Source organism: Natator depressus, chromosome 5 (genome assembly GCF_965152275.1).
Source record: "Natator depressus isolate rNatDep1 chromosome 5, rNatDep2.hap1, whole genome shotgun sequence".
NCBI lineage: Eukaryota > Metazoa > Chordata > Testudines > Cheloniidae > Natator > Natator depressus.
Window position 1 is genome coordinate 81,977,242 of NC_134238.1, and position 20,404 is coordinate 81,997,645.

The window sequence follows — 20,404 nt, forward strand, 5'->3', positions numbered from 1 at the left end:
TCCTGCTTGCTGATTTAAATCATGTCCACCCCTGTGGTCCTTGATCTCATGTTTGTGATCAAGCAATACACATCCACTCAATCAAGGCAGAAAGCTTTATGACTGAGATGCCAAGCCCTCCTATTTTGTGAAGATTGATCATACAAAGTCACTATTTTTGTTTTGTTTTAATCAAAATGTAATGTTATTCATTTGTCTTAGTTTGGGTTGCTAAAAGCAGCTGTCTTTATATAAACTGGTGAAATACCTTCAGAGACGTATTGGTATGAAGGTCATTGCATAAATATAATAATGGTTTCTAAATGTTTTCTAAATTAGAACTTTAATTTATAATAGCCAAAACTCAATTATTCTCGATATACAATGCAACTACTTTGACTAAAGGTCTTTTTAGCAAACAGTAAAATAATATAAAAACTCTTTGATGATAATATTTATAAACTCATTTCATTTGCAACATTACGTATTTCACACTGAGATAATCCCAGTATGAATCTGTTTCTGTTTCACACTTCCTCAAAATTAACTAGATTCCGCCCCCCTCCACCCTCCCAAAATATTTTCCCCCTGTAGTTTTATCATGACTTTCATGGAACGTCAAGGCAGTTTGTGCTGCAGGGGGCTTGTTAACTTACCTTTCCAGGTGGCTTCTGTCATGTTCCCCTGCCTGTTTGACTACCCATTGATGTAAAATACATTGCAGGTCATAAGAACAAAAGGTTTGGAGGCAGGGTTGGTCATGGTTGAATGCAACATGCACATTGGGGGTCAGAAAAGACTCTCTTTAATATAGTCTTGAGTAGCATCCCTGGTCTTGTTATCTCAGAAGGCAAAGTGAAAGTCAATTTGTCAGAGGTAATTTATAGCTTGAAGCTTTTGAAAAGGGGATTGTTCCAAAGAGCATGTGGCTAAAGTGCAGGCCAACACTGATGATGTTTCTGACATGGCTTGATCCAGCTGTACTGCAGCACATACATCACAGTTCTGTCAACAGTTCAGTCTTTACAGTTGTTATGATAAAATATTTTACTGGTTAGGAAAAATGCCTATGCACCCCAGTGAACACACGCTGCAGATGCAGTTTTGAGTACTTTAGTGAACTGTGTAACTTATTTCCTTTTGGCATATTTTCAGTATTTCAGAATGGTGGATATATGTATATGTATAAATGTATATGTAATCTCTGTATAAAGAGGCACACACCACAAGTTTGATTTATACGTTGTTGGAGAGTCTGTGATTTCATCCCAAGAAAAGGAAACAGCCCACATCCTGCAGTATAAAAGGAAACTGATTGAATTGGCTTTAGTTAAAATTAGGCCACTGAAAGATTATCCAAAGGGACTTTGAGTTCTTAATTATGTAGGTTTTGTCTCGTGCATATGGGAAAAGATGCAGTATATTATGACACATTCCGTATCTTCTCCCTTGACACGATGCAATCCAATGCAATAGGGAACAAAAGAAATGGGATCAGGGAGAAGTTTGGACTGGCTGGAAATATAGGATTAATTCTTTTTTTAAACTTCCCACAATCAATTGTATAAATGCAAAGATATTGGTACTTTTAAAACATCAATGTTCCTGTCAGTATATTGAAAATACGGTACCATGAAATGAGCTATGTACCAAATTTGACCTCATTGTATTTATATCGTAGATGCTAATTAGCACAATAAAACAGATCTTACAAAAAAGTAATTAGTAATAACTTTGGATCACGAACATTAAATAGAAGCTAAAATTGAAATAATCCAAAACTACAGGTAATTTAGACAATCCCATTGTAGACACTTCAAGAAAATCCTCTGCAGGTTTGGTGCCCTCAGATCTGAATGTAGCCTGAATAAATATTTCCCCCAGGTGCACAAAATGTTATGCACACCAACATCAGTTTTCATTTAAAATCCATTCCATAACTGTAGCTGGAGGCAATTCCAGGCTGCGTGAAATAATGTACTCCAGATTGTTAAAAAACAAAGGAATTTCTCTTCCTTTTGACAGTTTACGCATTTAACGTTTTATTCAGCTTTAAGTAAGAAAAGTCTTTCATTTAAGAAACCAAACATATTGTTTATATAAATAGCATCTTAAAAACTTGTATCTTAAAAACTCTTTTTTAAATGGATGAAATGCTGAGAAGGTGTTAACTACAAAATAGATGATCTTGAAAGTCTTGATAGGAAAGCTCAGTGTAGTGACTGGTGGGACCTTTCCATTCATGTGAATGGCAGTCCATCTCATTCACAAAATGCATTAAACTGTTCTTGCTAGAATAGAAGCTGCTGCATATACATATTAGTTATTCTATGATTTTTATGTAGACGAGGCATCATGGCTGACAGTTAATTTTCAGAGCAAAATCTCATTTTCTTTACATTCAAAAGAAGCTAAATTCTGTAGGCAATTGTAATGATTACATGCATGCTAATATTAGGGCCATTTTGACTCTCAAGTAAAATCCCCATGGCTTCATCAAGTCCTTAATAGTGTTATTTTTGGCAGGTTTTTTCAGGTCACAGTGTGACTAGGACAGACATTAACACAAGTATAATTCATGGGAAGAAGACTAGGGTCACCAGATGTCCAGATTTCATTGGAACAATCCTGATATTCAGGGCTTTGTTTTATAGAGGCACCTACTACTCTCTTTCTCCCTGTCCCGATTTTTCACAGCTGCTATCTGGTCATTCTAAACAAGACTGAGAGTATTCATCTGCCAGCTTGTTAATTAAAGAGCGGATTGGTGTTGAAAGTATGCAGTGTAGAGGCACAGTTCTACAAACATTTATGCATTTGAGTTACTTTGGCCTCAGAGTTAACATACCGTTAACAGGTACAGGTATATCCAAAGAATATGGTTAGTTGTAACAGAGATATGTACCCACATACGTTACTTGTACCAACCACTGTTAAAGTTCACAGATTGAAATTTTTTACCTATTTTAAAAAGTAACTTTAGTTAAAGTCAGCAAATAGAACTAGTAATATATTAATAATTCTGTCTTTGCTAGAAATAACCAAGTCAATGTTAAATCATAAATTAAAAAGGAATAAAAAATAAAGCAAATTTCCTATAAAAATTAGAAAATCACCTGTTGTATTTCTCTTGTTTTTCTCTTTTCCTGCAGCATTTTCTAACATCCTTTTCCCTCCCTCTAATTCTTTATCCTCTCAAAAGGCCTCTTTTTTTCGCTCAAATCCTCTTTCACCTAGAAATGTTGTCTTTCTGACTTGTCCTTTTCCCCACTCTGTTTTCAATGTTTAGTGCACTCTCCTCCTTTCCTTTCTCCTCTTCCTTTGTCCCTCGCTATCTTCAAATGTTGGGTGAGCTAACGCAGAGTGATGATGCAGGTGTCACTCAGTGGTCAAAGGAAAGAAGAAAAGTGGTAGAAGTCTTAATCATGGCCCATTCATCATGCTGTCTCCCTGAGTGGTTCCCCTCTGCTCTCCTGCACCCTCCTCTGATAGCTGTGGCTCTTCTTTTCTATCCTCACCCCATTGGTGCTTGCTGCTTTCCTTTTTCCTTCTCCCACTTCGTTAGTAGCAGAAGGGGACAAAACATGAGAGAAAGTGCTCTAAGTACAGTCATGACTGGCAAGGGGATGAGATGATTGAGTACATCCTCTCCATCTCAATCTTTTGACATCCAACGATACAGAATCATAGCTAAATTGATGAGGAGTAAATAGTTATAATGTCCACACTGTACTTCAGAATGAATACTTCACTGAGATGAACTGTGACATTTGAATGGTGACAGGGTACAGCTCTCAGAGCTATTGTTTCAGTCTATATGCCTGAAGATTCATATTCTATAATACTTTGGCCCAGATATTCAGAATTGTGTATGCAAAATTTTGGGTGCATTTGTACACACACTCTCTGTGACGGCATGCAAATGTGTGTGGACAGTTTGGAAAACAAGTGTGTCTTCATATTGGCACCCAACTTTTCTGTTTGGGGTTTTTCTTGACCAGAGACAGCCAATCATGAGAAATGGTGTGGTTGTGTGGTGGACAAATGGACAATTAAGCTTAGACCACTATACTTACTCACTTGTCAGAGCTGGGATATGACTGAGGTCTCCAGATGTAAAAGGCAAGTACCACTGTACCAGCTATGATGTATTTTTTTCCAGACAGGAAGAGCAAAAATATACTTTCAATCAAAATTGCCTCCTCTTTAGAATAAGAGGAAAAACAAGATAGAACAATAGTAAAGTCCCAATGAGAGATCATATTGAGTGACTGTTTATCAGACTATCTCTGATAGTTTTGCACTGAACTGAATATATACCTGTCTGTCTCTGCAGGCATCAGGGTCCTTAAAAAATTTAGCAGTAAAGTCTACAGGAAGCAAAGGCATAGAGGTTACATAGATGAATACATCACATAGCAAATTTTATTTCGAGTCTTTGAGAAATTATTATAAAGTATAGTAAAGAAGGGAAATGATAGAATTCTATTCAACTGCATCACCATATTCTTCATATTGTTATTAAAAAAAGTATATAATTTCACCCCTCCCAGATTATCTAAATTTGTCTCTCTGTTCTTCCCCTCCTCTCTGCTCTGCCATTGTCCCCAGCCATGACGGTTTGTTTTTAAGCTTCTCACATAGGGTATGCTTACACTAGGGGAAAAAGTGTGTATTTTATAATGTGAAAGCTGAAATGAAAAATCCTAGAGTAGGTAGGGCAAGTTGTAGTTTTACCGTTATTTAGCTGATCGAAGTGATCCCTTGCTAAATTAACCAGCTAAATTGAGGTAAAACTACAACTTGCCTCATCTACTCTAGGATCTTATAACATGTCAGCCATCACCTTGTAAAAACAAACTTTTTCTGTAGTGCAGACTTACCCATAAGCTCCTCTGTGCCTTCTTCCCTCCTGCTCCTATTCATGGACCCACCTTCCTGAGCTTGTTTTTAGGGGCTCCACCACTTGGACATACAAGTCCCTCTTGACCCACTTACTTTTCCCATGCTGCCTCCAGTGTATTGAGAGGACATCTAAATTAAGTAGTAATAAAGGGGGAAAATATTCTGTTTCTTATTATCCCTAACCTCAGTCTACCTTTAGATTTTTGAGTTCCTTTAGCACATGGACCATTCCTCCTTGTGTGTTTGGACATCATCTAGCATATAAAAACTGCCATAAACAATTCACTAATATTATTTTTCTGATTACCCTGATTCTAACTTACCTATGAGTTTCTGTAAGGATTTTACGCAGTAGCTAGCATAAATATAAGTGCATATTCTCTCTCCCGCCAGGCCTCTGTCCCAACTTTTTCCTTCCTTGCATCAGGTAAATAGGCATATTGAGGTGCTAGTCCTCAAGCTCTCTGTAGTAAACACATTGACAATGGAAATCCGCGTGTCTGGGAGCAGCAATGCATAATGCTACACTTTTGGAGTGAGAGTAAAGATTATTTCTTAACTGAATAGTTACATTCTGTGTGGAGCATATTAATTACAACCACCATGAACTTGGGTTTATTTAATTCATTCTTTCAGTCTGACATTACTGCAATATTTTGAGCACAAACAATTTTTCACTTGACAGTGCGTAAGGGGTATATTACCTGCAGTTGTAATTGAGAGAAGTCCCAATGCATAACCTTTTTCCTTCCAAAGTTAACCCCTTTATTTTCTTATTTCACTTGAACAGGATTTATGCTTGATTAAGTTACTGTCTTTTATCATAATTAAAGGAAAATGTTGTGGAGATTGAACTAAAAACTCTGTTAAATGAAAAACAGATTGTTGGGCCTGTATTGAAACAAAAGGGACCCTGTCACACACTTTGCCTCCCTTTTTCTGAATAATCAGCAGTCAGAAAGATTTATCTACTGTGAGAATGATTCAACTGTCCTGAGCTGGGGGGCGAGGAGGAAAGAGAGCATATTTAAACTTTTCAGAAAGGAAGCTACATGCTGCAGAGTTAGACTGAGATCATAGGAATGGCAGCCCTAGCATAGTGCTTATAACCTGTATTTGTAAACCATCTTGCCTGTTTGCAGGTCACACCAAAAAAGGATTGGCTGATTTTAACAATATCTCTCTTTAGTACGATAAGTGAATTACTGTGTACACAGTGCTTTTGATTTATAAAGGGCTTCTCCTTATGGTGCCTCAGAGTCTCATTTTAAATAACGAAGCCTGCTTGCAATTTTTTAAATGTATATTTCTGGCTGACTTAATTCCACTGTTGTTCTCAACTTCCAGCTAGTTACAGTTACCTGCAAAGAATAACACATTGTATAAAAATTGTGATAGAACACTGCAAGGTAAACAAAAGAAACCAATTGCTAGTCTTTTTATTCAGATATTTGTTGAAAAACTGTATTTGTGTTTTCACTTCTATTCTACTGACTTATTGCTAACTTGTGGTGGATCAGTATTTGTTTTCGGGCATTGGAGAAACTTGACATCCTACAGTTATTTAATGTACTATAGAAGTGTATAGTTCTACCTATATAATTTAGTTTCCAAATTTTAAATGAAAACACATGTGAATAAGCTGCAGATGAAGTTGTCTTCAGCTCTGGCTGTATTGTTGTTGTTTTGTGCTTCAGTGTTACATGGGAAAAGTATATTTTGATACATTTCCCTTCTTTTTTTTTTTTTTTTAAAGTCATTTCATTTTTAAAGCTTTAAATATTTTAGTTTTATTGAAGTGATACAATTAGCATCTATTATAATAGAAACAGAGGTGCTCCAACCAAGGTGATAGAGGGAGCTGATGTCAATGTCTGAATTGGAATCCAAGTTTCATTGGTTCCTAATGATATGCTAGTAATTATACCATGTCCCTCTCAATAATATGAACAAAGATAGTGTCAGAAATTATGGGGTTGATAAAGGAAGATATTAGAAGAATATATTTTTCTGTACTTTTGAACACAAATCTGAGTTGATAACTTTATAATTTTTCATTCTGAGAATGACAGAAATTACAATCAAATTGTACTAAAGAATACATCATAGTGTCACTTTTTTTTCTCCTGTTTTCCCAACCGCATACTCTGCCTTGATTAGTTGGTCACAGTAGCAATTCCTGTTGTGTGAAAGGAAATGAATCAGAAGAACTGAGAAACAAGGGCAAGAAATGCCTTGCAAGTGGGGTCTTGCTTCAACCTGCCTCTTTGGGGATCTATTTGCCTCTGTTCTCAAGCGTATTTAGCCATTAAATGAGATGGTGTCTGCTACAGCTGTTAGCTAGGGACGTTCAAGTTTGTGATTCATCATCAATTCTGACAAGCTTGTCCCGGCAGCATAGAAAACTCTAGAAGGTATAGGAAACTTTATATACTTGGGGACCTCTGGTGCTTATTTCATACCACCTGCCAGAAATAATGCACTATCAGCATAGTGCCCAACCAGACTTTAGGTAGGTAGGTATTTTATTTGTATTGTAGTAGTGCATAGGCGCCCCTTCGCTAAGTCTCTTTTGAAATAAGATAAGCTGATCTGCTTGTGTGTCCAAAGCCTTAGTAGTTGTTCCTTTGTCTAAAATTGTCCATTTGTCTCAGTCTGAAATCTGAACTCAAAGACCTTAGCCATAAAGGAAAGATCCACCCATATCTTTTGTCTCCACTGCAGCAGCAAGAATCTCCTCTGACCTTCTCAAGGGAGGGGAGGCAGAGTCATCTTTGTGCTTCTGCCCATATACTGGAAATGTCATTTGGTTATGTTCAGGGATAGGTGGAGATCTTGCTGCTTAGCTCAAGTTCAACCTGTATAATGAGGGAGAGAAGAACCTTTCTGAGGAACCATTAGAACAGGCACTGTAAGACCTTGCTGAGAATAACATACTGTGCTTTCTGGCTCATGAAAGCCCACTGCTTTTAGGTGAATAAGGATCTGTTTGCTGTCCCTAAGGCATTCTAGTGGGGAAAGTAATCAGATTCTGCTGAATATTCCCTTCTTGTTCTCTGTGATATAGAAACCCTAACTGAGGGAGGGACAAAGGAGAAAGGAAGATGACAAGTTCTTTGTACAACAGTATCTGGCACAGTTGGTTTGGCACCACTAGATGTCAGTTACATGGTGCATGTCAGTTACTAACCCAGGGGTCCAGATTGGTGTATCCAAAATATGGAAACTTTTACAGGCGCTAAGTCTTATTTTGAGAATATGTGTGGGCAAGGAAGAGGTATTTTCCTCTTATAAATCACTGTATCTACTATATACCCCAAACTACAATATTCTCTGTGGCTGAATTTATTTATTTCCCTGTATTTGGGATAACTATCTGACTCTTGAATTACTAGGTCCAGAACTAAATCAATGTATGCTGGTGTTACATATATGGTTTCTCCATGTGATACTACTTAAGGCCCTGATTCTGCAGACATTTACATAAGTGTTTCACTTTATGCACATGTGTAGTCACACTGATTTCATTGGCATTACTCACATCTATCACTGCACTATATTTTTTTAGTTCGAGCATTTTAATTTTAATATTGCTAAAGTGTGGATCTAGTCTGAAAAGTAACCATGTAAGAATGGCAACTTCTTATTCAACTCTGTGTATTTAGAGGTATATTTGTGGACATCAGTGACTAAAATAAATGTCAGGTTTCAGAGTAACAGCCGTGTTAGTCTGTATTCGTAAAAAGAAAAAAGAAAAGGAGTACTTGTGGCACCTTAGAGACTAACCAGTTTATTTGAGCATGAGCTTTCGTGAGCTACAGCTCACTTCATCGGATGCATAGCATATCGTGGAAACTGCAGAAGACATTATATACACACAGAGACCATGAAACAAAACTTCCTCCCACCCCACTGTCCTGCTGCTAACAGCTTATCTAAAGTGATCATCAAGTGATCATCAAAGAAGGCCATTTCCAGCACAAATCAAGGTTTTCTCACTCTTCCCCCCCCCCCCCACACACACAGACACAGACACACATACAAACTCACTCTCCTGCTGGTAATAGCCCATCCCTCTTTGAAACCTCTCTTTATAATGAGCATGATAATCAAGGTGGGTCATTTCCAGCACTAATCCAGGTTTTCTCACCCCCCCCCCCCCACACACACACCCCCCCTCCAAAAACCACACACACAAACTCACTCTCCTGCTGGCAATAGCTCATCTTACAATGTGCACAGCAATAATCCAAGTTTAACCAGAACGTCTTGGGGGGGGGGGGGGTTTGGTAGGAAAAAAACAAGGGGAGATAGGCTACCTTGCATAATGACTTAGCCACTCCCAGTCTCTATTCAAGCCCAAATTAATAGTATCCAATTTGCAAATGAATTCCAATTCAGCAGTTTCTCGCTGGAGTCTGGATTTGAAGTTTTTTTGCTGTAAGATAGCGACCCTCATGTCTGTGATTGCGTGACCAGAGAGATTGAAGTGTTCTCCAACTGGTTTATGAATGTTATAATTCTTAACATCTGATTTGTGTCCATTTATTCTTTTACGTAGAGACTGTCCAGTTTGACCAATGTACATGGCAAAGGGGCATTGCTGGCACATGATGGCATATATCACATTGGTGGATGTGCAGGTGAACGAGCCTCTGATAGTGTGGCTGATGTTGTTAGGCCCTGTGATGGTGTTCTCTGAATAGATATGTGGGCACAGTTGGCAACGGGCTTTGTTGCAAGGATAGGTTCCTGGGTTAGTGGTTCTGTTGTGTGGTATGTGGTTGTTGGTGAGTATTCGCTTCAGGTTGGGGGGCTGTCTGTAGGCAAGGACTGGCCTTTCTCCCAAGATTTGTGAGAGTGTTGGGTCATCCTTCAGGATAGGTTGTAGATCCTGAGGGGGGGTGTGTGTGTGGGGGGGGGGTGAGAAAACCTGGATTAGTGCTGGAAATGACCCACCTTGATTATCATGCGCATTATAAAGAGAGGTTTCAAAGAGGGATGGGCTATTACCAGCAGGAGAGTGAGTTTGTATGTGTGTCTGTGTCTGTGTGTGTGTGTGTGGGGGGGGAAGAGTGAGAAAACCTTGATTTGTGCTGGAAATGGCCTTCCTTGATGATCACTTGATGATCACTTTAGATAAGCTGTTAGCAGCAGGACAGTGGGGTGGGAGGAAGTTTTGTTTCATGGTCTCTGTGTGTATATAATGTCTTCTGCAGTTTCCACGATATGCTATGCATCCGATGAAGTGAGCTGTAGCTCACGAAAGCTCATGCTCAAATAAACTGGTTAGTCTCTAAGGTGCCACAAGTACTCCTTTTTTTTTTTTTTTTTTTTTTTTTAAATAAATGTGTACGCCCATTTAATCATGTTGACCCTGCAGTCAGCACAGCTAAGAATGTGAGCTGGATTTTATTCCTCCTTGTGCACCATGTATGGAATAGTTTACTAAACTTCAATTACAAGGCAATCAATTACACCCGGTACAACTCCACTGAAGACCATGAAGTTGCAGAGGTGTCACAGAGGGCAGAATTTGGCCTTCATTATTGCTGATCATAGAAGTATAGAACTGGATGGGTCCTTAATAGGTCATCTAGTCCAGTCCCCAGCACTCAAAGCAGATCTAAGTAATAACTAGACCATTCCTGACAGGTGTTGGCTAACCCTGCAACGACAGAGATTCCACAACCTCCCTAGGCAATTTGTTCTAGTGCTTAGTTACCTTGACAGTTAAGAAGTTTTTCCTAATGTCAGACCTAAACCTCTCCTGTTGCAATTTAAGCCCCTTGCTTCTTGTCCTGTCCTCTGAGTTTAAGGAGAACATTTTTTCACCCTCTGTCTTGTAACAACCTTTCATATACTTGAAAACTGTAGTTATGTTCTCCCCCACCCCAGTCTTCTCTTCTCCAGACTAAACAAAAAGAAAAGGAGTACTTGTGGCACCTTAGAGACTAACCAATTTATTTGAGCATAAGCTTTCGTGAGCTACAGCTCACTTCATCGGATGCATATGCTCAAATTGGTTAGTCTCTAAGGTGCCACAAGTACTCCTTTTCTTTTTGCGAATACAGACTAACATGGCTGCTACTCTGAGACTAAACAAACACTTTTTTTTCCCCAATTTTTCCTCATGGGTCATGTTTTCTAGACTTTTAATTGTTTTTGTTGTTCTCCTAATTTGTCCACATCTTTCCTGAAACGTGGCACCCAGAACTGGACACAATACTCCAATTGAGGCCTTATCAGCGTGGAGCAGAGTGGAAGAATTACTGCTTGTGTCTTGCTTCCAACACTTCTGCTGATACATCCCAGAATGATGTTTGGTATATTTTTTTGCAGCTAAGTGTTGCATTGTTGACTCATATTTACTTTGTGAGCCACTGTGACCCCCAGATCCCTTTCCTCAGTACTCCTTCCTAGGCATATTTTCCATTTCATATGTGTGAAACTAATTTGTTTCTTCCTAAGTGGAGTATTTTGCATTTGTCTATATCAAATTTCATCCTGTTTACTTCAGACCATTTCTCTAATTTTGTCCAGATCATTTTGAATGTTAATGCTATCCTCTCCTATCTTCGTACACAAGAAGGAAAGAGCCCAGCTTGGTTCTCTGTATCCAGGTTGAATTTGTAGAGTTGTCGCATGAGGGGAGAAAAAACTTGTAAATTGAGCTCATTTACTCTGGAAAAGACTGAGGGGCAATAAACATGGAACCCCATGATGCCATTTTAGAAAGCTGCTCTTCAGAGTAGAGCTGTGCTTAATATTAAAATGGAAAGTTTTAAATAATCTTTGCCTTTTTAACCCTCACTAATTAACCTCTTTTTATTAATTTGTTCTGCCAAAACTTATAGATTAGAAGTTTCATCGGTTTATAAAAGTTTGTGATTTAGTGAAAAATTCATTTTCTTTTCCCCTCCCTTTCTCTTCAACATATGCATAGTTTTAATATCCATGTTGAAGTATCATTAGTGGTGAGCCACAGGTGATAAGTCACCCTTAGTTCCTAATTTAACTGAAAGATTCCATGATATAAATAACTTTTTTTTAGGGTCATCTGTTTTGCATTTAACATGGAGTTTCTATACTACCTTGAGATGTTAGCATTGGAGTTGCAGTGGAAATATGTGTGCTTCACTTTGTAAATTAATCAGAAAGCAGGTTTCCATCAACATCAAAAGGAGAATGCTGAACTATAGAGAGGCTAGTTTGGTCAATGTGGGATATATCTTGTGGTAACTATGAAGCAATGAAAGATAATATCCTGCTGTTGTTTTTCTTCATATACTTGAATTGTTAAGGAATTTTTTAAATGAATTTATTTTCTCAGACACTGTCATGATCAGATATATTAAAACAAATCACTTTGCAGGGAAAAAAATCAGAGCTGGCTCACATCTTTGGCACATCCACCTGTGTAAACAAAAGCTCTTTTTAAAAAAAGGTTTAGGTCAGTTCAAATTAAAAAAAAAATTTAAGTGATGTTCATTCCATTATAGTCTAGAATTATTTGGCATGGAAAAGAATAGAGTTAGATGGGACTGGGACTGAAGAATGTAGAATTATCTATTTAGATTCTTAAATTGGCACAATTCGTTGTAACATTAGTGGTGCTGTGAGGCAAAGACATGGGGTGGGAATGATCAAATCACTCCTTTTTTACTTCATTGTATAATATGAAAACACTAAAAGCTAAATTTAAGGGTAGTAAATGAGAATCAATGAGAGGAAATACTGTGATGGTTTATGCAATGTACAGCTAGCTGATATATGTGCTGTTCACCACCAGTGGAGGTTATCAAGGCAAATATTATAGCTGGATTGTTTTATGAAAAAGACTGGATTATTTTATGACAGTAAACATTTGCCGCTCTGTCGTTGAAGGTACTGTTGTGATCAATTAAACCCCAAGCTTCTAAGTATAAACTGAACACTTGAGGGGACATGAAGGAGTTTCTCTTTCTTCGTGTCCAGTATGACCTAAAAACAGGCATTATGGGTTTTTTAACCTTTCTTAGTAGCATATTGGCTAATTCCTGCGGCATTTGGATACATAAGTTCTAGTTTCCTCTGGCAGCTTCTATGTTACTCAAAGTCATCAGGGCATTCTTCACAATTTATAGAGAAAACCATGCAAATATCTAACATGATCTTCTCCTGTCTCCCTTTCCACCCTCCACACCCTTCTGAAGTGAATCACCTGACCCAGTACTGTTACTCTTACTGCCGTTACTACCTTATGCTTTTATTTTGAGTACTGTTGCATTGTGGACTGACTGAGATAAGGAAGCAGTGTGGGTCACTGGTTTGGCACTGATGGTTTGAACCTCTATACTTGTCTGTGATCCAAAGGACCTGTCTTTGGAGCTAAAGACATTTCTTTTAAATTAGAGCTTAAAGAAAGTCATGAATGGCTGTAAAAAAAAACAACAAGGAGTCCAGTGGCACCTTGAAAACTAACAGATTTATTTGGGCATAAGCTTTCATGGGTAAAAAACCCACTTCTTCAGATGCATGGAGTCAGAATTACAGATTCAGGCATAAATATATTGGCACATGAAGAGAAGGGAGTTACCTTACAAGTGGAGAACCAGTGTCGACAAGGCCAATTCAGTCAGGGTGGATGTGGTCCACTCCCAATAATTGATGAGGAGGTGTCAATACCAAGAGAGGGAAAATTGCTTTTTTAGTGAGCCAGCCACTCCCAGTCCCTATTCAAGCCCAAATTAATGGTGGTAAGTTTGAAAATGAATTTTAGCTCTGCAGTTTCTCTTCGAAGTCTGTTTTTGAAGTTTTTTTGTTGAAGGATGGCTACTTTTATATCTGTTATTGAATGTCCAGGGAGATTGAAGTGTTCTCCTGCTGGCTTTTGTATGTTACCATTCCTGATGTCAGACCACATCCACCCTGACTGAATTGGCCTTGTCGACACTGGTTCTCCACTTGTAAGGTAACTCCCTTCTCTTCATGTGCCAATATATTTATGCCTGTATCTGTAATTTGCACTCCATGCATCTGAAGAAGTGGGTTTTTTACCCACAAAAGCTTATGCCCAAATAAATCTGTTAGTCTTTAAGGTGCCACCGGACTCCTTGTTGTTTTTGTGGATAAAGACTAACATGGCTACCCCTCTGATGAATGGCTGTAGAAACATTTGAAGGTATTGTCGTCTATTCAGAATCACAGGGGTTGGGTCTTCAAGCATAAGGATAAATAATTAGGGGAAAGAATTAGGACAGCCTTGATTGGAAAGGGGAATAGTTTTATACATAGGGCAGCTGGGCCTTGATAGTTTGGAATTGGATGTGAGGCACTGTTTGTAAGAAGGTAGAAAAAAGTCAGGTCAGGAAAAGAATCACTCTTGGGGGGCTAAATCTTTTCAGGTTTCTCCTATCACTAATTTAAATTGCCATATATATAATCTTCATACCAGTCTTTTTCCTTTCAATAGTGCAAAACTTTCTTTTTTTTCAATTCTGTTTTGTGCAAACAAAATTCCTTCAAAATTCTGTCCTTTGTATCCTGAAGTTCATGTTAGCCCTGGCTTGCTTTCTTCACTTCTAAGAATTGAATATGCTTGTAGGAAGTGTTTGCAGAAGGAGATCTGTGCACTCTTTTGAAACGTCGATGATTTTCTTTGGAAACAATCATCGCTAAATATTACAAAGGGTGTTTTGGAATGAGCAGAAATAATTTGTATGAAAGTACTGAATAGCAGGGGTCAGGTCACATCCTCCCAGTTCTGACTTTCCACCTTCCAGACAGTGACCTGTCAGTTGTGGAAATAAGCTGTCCTACAGCTAGACCACCCAGTGAACAATTCAGTGTGTGGAAAGTATACTGGGAGGGCACAAAGGGAGTATGGATTCCTTTATGCTTGGAATCTGTTAGGACAAACCTCCTAAAGTAAGTACCAACATAGTCTGTTTCCGAGCAGAGGTTTAAATCAAGGTAACTTTAGGTAGGGATTTAGTTGAAGAAAGATCTTATATATCCAGAAATACTAAAATGTACTCTGATTTACGTTCTGCATGTTTTACAGTTGTTGAAGTACTTAAGGTAGCTTGTGGAGGAATCTCAGTGCTAGAAAACAGATAATGGAAGGACATTGGCATCTGAAAGAGGATTTATGACACAGGATGTTAAGACTGAAATGAAATGGCTTTGGTTTACTTCTTTACTTGAGTAAAACTCCAGATTAACAACTGCAGAATTTGTCCCAGAATTACTGTTACACCAGAGTTAGTTTATTTAAACTATTTAACAGTTTTGAATGAGGGAGGGAAACTAGAATGGCAATAAATCACTTCTGTTAAATAAGATCAAGTTTAAGTAGCTTTTAAAATTTAGGTATTGGATAGTTAATTATATATTGCATTCAACTGTGCAGAACTTCCAACAAATGATCCACAAGAAATCAATGCTTAAATATTGTTTATGGTTTACTATTATTATGTTACCTTGGTAATCCATTTATGATAATTGAAATGCTCTCCTGCAAAACTTTGGGGATAACATGTTTTTAGCTCTCCACTTTCTGATTGTGAGAAACTTAGTGGTGATCTTTTCCCCCTCTAATTTATTTAGATTTACAGTTTTTAAGATTGGCTGCTTGGTTTTTGCTTAATCCTGGTTTCCAGTCAGTTCATCCACATTATGAAAAGTTTCAGCCTTCACCTCCTTTTCATCGCAAATGAAAATCTAAAAAGTAACTTTAGGAAAATCTCTCCCTTTAAATTAAATCCTGGACTGTGGCCAGGAGCTGCTTTCTTCCTATGCCAGCATGAGTTTAGGCTTTGCTTATGCTCACCCGCTGGTTTCCTGATGTGGCAGTTCCATATTCATGTGCTCTTTTGGGGAGAGTCAGAGTAGGTGTGTGCACAGCCTACAGGTGTTGCTGTTGGAGAAGGACATTGTCTGGGAGTATCCAGCATTGCTCGGCACAAGCTTTCAAAAATAATGAATTAGATTTAAAAAAATAAAGATGATAGCTTAAAAATAATCAGATTTTAAAAGTAATAATTTGGGGTTCTAGTATTTGAGTGTTTAAGGTTCTGTATTCAAGCTTTTACCACTATGGCCAGAAAACTTAATTTATTTGTTAAATGAAAACTAAGATTCACAACTATTCACATTCCTCCGGGAGCTGGGGTTTCAGGAAAAAAAACAAATACTGTGAGATTTGCAGTAATGTTGTGAGAGTTGACAGTGCTGAGTATTCAAGAGCCAGCTTGGAGAAGACACTCCTTCCCTCACCAATATGGCAGCTCCTTAGAATTATCCACCAGTCCTTTCAGACACCCAGCTTGTTAGAAGTTCTGTGGCCTCTACCTTGCTTGTGGTGCCACTGTTTAGTGCCTCGCTGGCTTGTGCTCTCAACAGCAGAGAGAGACTGACTGTCGTACTTCTAACAAGCTGGCTCCTTGGTGGAGAAAGTGTCTAGCTATCATTATAGCCTGTCAGAAGTTTGGTTAGAATAGAAAATATTAATATTAGGAGCTGAATCTGTAATCATGTCTTTAAAATTAAAAAGTGTAGGTAGATTGCAAGAATTTTGGTAGTGGGAGAGAAACCACAATGAAGTGAGGCAAGATTTTTAAAAAATTAAGCATAAAATTAATCGTTTTTGAAAATCTTGATCTAGAAATCTAGTGATTTTTTGGGTGCTCAACTTGAGACACCTTAAAAGGATCCAATTTTGAGAAAGTGCTAAGCACTGCCCACTTGAAATCAGGCTCCTTTAAGCCGTCTCAAGTTGGATACCAAAAAAATGGAGGCACTCAAAATCATTAGTCAGTTTTGAAACTCTTGACCCTAAGTCTGTATTGAACTTCAGCCAGATCTTGGTTATTTTTAAATACTGTTTTAGTTTCTAGTCAAACAATTATGGCTTTCGAATAGACAGATAATCCAAATGTATGATAAATGTATGTTTAGTGGGACTCAGTATGGAGACAAATGCTGGAATCTTAACGACAAATTATTTTAGTAATTACTTGCTCTAAATATCATTTAGAGCCTAACTGGATGACTTGTGCCCTGTGACATCTTTCCCAAACTTTGGGTGACAAACAGTAGTTCACAATATTCCTGTGAAACTAATATGTTGAGTTGTCCTTGGAGGAGGATCAAAGAAGCCAAAGCACTTGAGATAATATTTTATCTCTTGTCCTCACATCAGAGCTTGGAGGTTGCTAGGAAACATGCAGTCATTGCCTACTGCTTTTCTGCTGATTCAAAACCATATTGTGGTTTGTTTGCTGCACAACATAGGAACTCAAAATACAGGATTCCGTTGCTTCTCTTCCTGCTCTTCTCCACTGGGTGGGGCTGGTGTGTGGTAGGGGTCTGATGTGAATATAATTGGGGTGGTAGAATGGAGTCCAATGAAGGAAACAGTGGAAATCAAAATGACTGATAGCACAAAAGTAATAGTGCTGCTAAAGGGCAGTTTTATCCCCTTAGCACCTAATGGCAGACATGCAGCCCTACTCAGAGGGATGGGTCTACATGAAACCTGTAAGTGATTACTTAAATGAAAACAGAAATAGACTATATTTGTCCTTTTTCAAAAAAAAATAAAGAGGAAGAAATAGAAACTTTGCAACATTTGTAATAACTCAATGACACTTTTCAACAGCAATAAATATTTCTTATCAGTGAAGATTTATGAAAATGGGAATTTAAGGATGTCTCTTTATAAGATAGCAGTTGGAAATAATTATCATGGTTACCGATGTACTCCATCATGACAAAGGTGGGTCTTAAGATTTTTCTTCTTATTCTTGGATTGTGACAGTTAATTTTCAGCAACTTTTGCCTACCATTGCTTTGCCTCATTCTTCATACGAGTGGTCTTTTTCTTGCAGCAGGCACTAAAGCTTATGTAGCTTGATCCTGCAAGGAACAGTGGGCCAGATTTGGAAAAGTATTTAGTCTCCCCTAACAATGCAGATAGGTGCCTAGTGGGATTTTCAAAAAATGCCTAGCTCCCATTCAGTGGTGTAGTCCTAAATCTGGAGGTTCTGGAATGCCACTCACTAAAAGGGCAGAGAATGGGGGTGAGACTTGGGGGTGGGCGCAGAAGGAACGGGGGGTTATTATGGGGGGTGGGGAATAGTGGCTGGTTAGGGCTCAGGCCAGGAGTGTCTAGTATAGAGGGTCTACGGAGAGTTAATGCAGTGGGACCCAGAATCCCAGAGAAGCTTCTCCTAGTCACTCCTGGGAAGTGGTGCCTCCAGCTCCCGACTCCAATTTCTGCCGCTGCCCAGAGACGCCCCTGTCTGCCCCTCTTGCTTGTACCTTAGAGGCATGGGGGCTCAGGGAGAACGTAGGAGCTCAGTAGAGGAGTCAGTAGGGGATAGGGGAGGGTCAGATTGGGGTTTCCTCACCAATGCAGCAGCTTATGTTGGAGCCGGCCTTGCCACCGCTCAGACATGCGCTGCAGACATGAGATGTCTGGGCTCCTTGCCCTGGGGGATGACTCTGAACTCCCTGATTTTTTGGGGGGAGAGGGAGGGACAGCGATGAGGCGGGGAGGTTGACGGGTGTCAGCACTGACTCTGAGGCCCAGAGCAGCCCAACCAGAACAGCAGTTTCTCCGTTGCCATCTCTGAGGCTGGAGAAGGGAGTAGGAGCTGGGGCCAGCACCAAGTTACCCGGCCAGAGGTTTTAAGTGTCAGGGCCCTGGACTCTGTTGTTGCTGCTGCTCAGGGGTCCCTGGTGCAGCAGTCTCCTGCCCCTGGGAGCATCTGAGCTGGTGCAGGTTGGCGGAAACACTGAGAGGTGCAGTAGCGGGGAGTACAGCTGGGCGGGGGTCAGAAGGCTGAGCAGGGCTGTTCAGTAGTACCAAAACAGTGTTTCAGTATCCTCCAATTCAACTATACCACTGCTCTACTTGAAATCAATGGGAGTTAGGCACCTAGGTGGTTTTGAAAACCCACAGGGTTTTAGAGGCCTAAATACCTTTGTCTGGCCCTGAGGGTCTCCAGTGAAATGGATGAAAGTGAGGATGCTCAGCACCACTCAGAAGCACACAGTGCGGGTTCTGATCCATGATTTGGATCTGTTGGAAAGTCCCGTACAGCAATCCGTTCTAAATTATTTTTCCTTTCACTTTTGTTCTCTGCAGCTCTACTGAACAATAGCCTCATTTCTCTTCCTTGATTCCCAACCCGGATCCTTTTCTTCCTTTTTTAGGCAGTTTTACAAGCAGTTTGGAGGAATTTTACAAAGAGGAAATTAATACAGAGTAGTATAAACAATGTGACATGAAAATACAAAAATGTGACTGAGAGGCTTTATTAAATGCACACAACTCGGATGTGAAGTGACTTCTTGGGGTGGGGTGAGGCCTCCAGTGTACAGAAACAGCTCCTGGCTCTTGCAGCGTGATCTGGAAAACTTGCTGTAAATACATTGTGCTTGTGGTTCCCTGCTCAACCAGCGGCGCCAGGAATTGGTCCAAAGGTTTGGGTTTTTTGTGTAAATGTTACTTCATATTCTGTTACATGATTAAGTTTTTAAGTGCTATTGTTCCATATTTGGATCATTAAAGGCTTTGAGGTAAGCCTTGCCCTTAAGAAGTATGGATATCATCAGTATCCTGTGCAGTATGTATTTTCTGTATCTTTATTTTAATGTCATTTTTGACACTCTGCCCGGGATTTGGTTATTAGGTTTTCCTCTCTGGTAAAACAGAAATTAATCTAGTTTTCCCCTTAGAGTGCACAAAGAAGCCTTTTTTCAGTTTTAGTGAAGTACAGTTTTACTGTATGTGGCAAAACTCTGTATTCTTATTCCTATATACACTTTTTTTTAGCTAAGAACAGAACATCTGTCTATTTTATGAAAATGACTTAAAAAGATGTAGCATGAATGATTATACTGGGATGACATTTCCCACTGATCATCTACTTCACTTTCATTTTTTCTTCATATTTTAAGATACATTAAAGTCAATATATCTTACTTTTTCTCAATATTTAGTCAAAATAGAAAACAGATGTATTTTCGATACTGCCTTTTGTATCAGCTATATATCAAAGACCTCAAAGGGAATAAGATATACATTTAGGCCCCAGTCCTGCACTAGGATGCACATAGATGGACCTGTGCCAGGGTTGCCAACTGTCTAGTTGCACAATCCCAAATGCCTTCTCACTCCATCCCGCCTCCCTCCATCACTTGCTCTTCCCCACCATCACTCAATTTCACTGGCAGAGGGTTGGGGTGTGGGAGGAGGTGCGGGCTGGGGGGTGGGGCCTAGAGGTTTGGAGTGTGGGAGGGGGCTCCAGGCTGAGCCTGGGGCAAGGGGTTGGGGTGAAGGATGCGGGCTCTGGGAGGGAGTTTGGGTGTGGGAGGGGGCTCAGGGCTGGGGCAGGGGGGTTGGGATGCAGGAGAGGGTTTGGGGTGCAGGCTTTGGCTGGGGGGTACTTACCTCAGGTGGCCGCTGGAAGCGGCTAGCATGTCCCTGCGGCTTCTAGGTTTGGGGGTGGCCAGGTGGCTCTGCACGCTG

At 39.4% G+C, this 20,404-nt stretch overlaps 1 protein-coding gene across 1 annotated transcript in view; it reads left to right on the plus strand.

The window, feature by feature from the left end:
• ROR2 (receptor tyrosine kinase like orphan receptor 2) overlaps nucleotides 1–20,404 on the plus strand; it is a 253,722-nt gene that overhangs the window by 72,793 nt on the left and 160,525 nt on the right. The window lies entirely within an intron of this gene.